This window comes from Pinus tabuliformis, chromosome 6, assembly GCF_031772625.1.
Source record: "Pinus tabuliformis cultivar Carrire ecotype Pingquan chromosome 6, CPIR1, whole genome shotgun sequence".
NCBI classification, from domain to species: Eukaryota; Viridiplantae; Streptophyta; class Pinopsida; order Pinales; family Pinaceae; genus Pinus; species Pinus tabuliformis.
Window position 1 is genome coordinate 1,027,611,811 of NC_142292.1, and position 1,847 is coordinate 1,027,613,657.

A 1,847-nucleotide genomic window follows, 5' to 3' on the forward strand; every position below is an offset into this window, starting at 1 on the left:
AGAAGCCCCAACTGGAACTGTAATATGCTGGGGGATCAACATTGGAACTCTCTCTAGGGAAAAGCTCACGACCAAAGGCCCATATCCAAAGGTCTTCAGTTGTCCTCTCTTTACCCTGGTTAGTTGGCCCTTCATATTGGCTAACACAGCATCGCACCAGTTGAAAATGGTGCCTTGGAAGCAATCTATAGCCATCCGCATTTGGGACCCGGTGGCATGGTGCAAAGCGGCCGCGCCGCAAAGTCTGGTAACAGTAAAGGCTATCACCATAAGTTCAGGTTGGGATATGTACTTGATTTCTATCCCCTTCTCCTGGTTTTGATTGTTGCACCACTCTAGCCAGAGACTAGCAAGGGATTGGCCACCCGGCCTAGTCCCGAATAGAGAGAGTTGCTCGCCCCTGTTAGGCAAGCCAGTGAGAAAATATATGTCGGAGGGCTCTATCTCGAGCTGGTGCTCTCCGATGTAGAAACATTGCTCCTGAATGTTCCACCTTTCAACCAGCCACTCAAGGAATGGCACCTGGCCCCTCATGCCAGGTATGGCCCAGTATTTGTACAGTCCGCATGCTTTTAACGCATCAATGGAAGGTTGATGACCTATTGCGGCCAAATCAACATCCTCGTGTTCTCTTTCACGCCAATCAAGCATGGTGTGCACCCTGCACATCATCAAACATTTGTTAGATTCCATAAAATTTTAAAATTTTGGTTCATTTTGGAGAAATGAGGGTTTCAAAATGCGTTTTGCGGGGTACGCACCCCGGCTTTTAGGAACAGAGTGTCTGGACGCAGCTTCCCTTAAGTCCGGGTGCATACACCTGGTATTTTCCCCATTGAGAAAATATCGGGGTACGCAGGTCAGCAGTGCATGACCTGCGTACCCCGAAGGGCGCATCTTGAAACCCCAAGACCCCCAAAAAATCAAATAAAAACTTAAAAATGAATTTTAAACGGGTGGAAAGCAAGAGAAGGATGTTGTAGAATACCTGATGAGACGGCGTTCGGTTCTGACGGTAGGATTCTCCGCAATATCCACAGGAAGTTTCTTGTCAAAAGCCTTTTTCTCAACCTCAACAGTAAAATGGTAAAAATGACATGGTAAAAGGTCTTTTTATAGGTTTTTTGGATGAATGAATGCTGAGTTTGTTTATTTTTCACCATGAAAGGACATTTTTCAATGTATTTTTACCCATCTTAAACAGGTATGAGTAATGTGTCGTTTTTGTGCAGGACAAAAGGACTTTAGAGTAAAATCATCATTTTTCATGAACCAAAACATCAGAGTCATCTTTTAAGCTCTTTTCTGACTCCTAAAACATGAAAAGATTGTCGAGTGCTTCTTTTACACTCGTTAAAAAGGAATTAAAAGATGGTCCCCTTATAGCTCTTTTCTGATCGTAAAAACAGGAAAAGATTGCCGGGTTTTTGTCGTTTCAAACTCGATATGGAAATAAAACGACGTCTCCTTGATCACTTTTTACTTTTCAGGTCAGAAACACTAATCATGAAAGTACTCCTTGGTTGCAAGATCAAGCGGTTCTCCCAGGTATTATTTTATACTTTTTCAGGCTTGGGGGACACAAATTTACGAAAAAGTTCAACCTGGAGTCTTCTTAAGTTTTTCAGACTCTCTAAAATTGAAAAACGCCAAGTTTCTCCTATACTGGGCTCGTTAAAAATTTCACAGTAAAGGACCTGTTCAATTGCAAACAGGAACGAACCACTCCTTCCTAGGGTTCGAATCAAAACTAGGTTGGACTCATCCGAAGGATGAGCTTATAATCAAGCATATGTTATCCTCCTCAAGCTTGTTAAAAATAAAGAGGTACTTGCCAGAAATGGTGG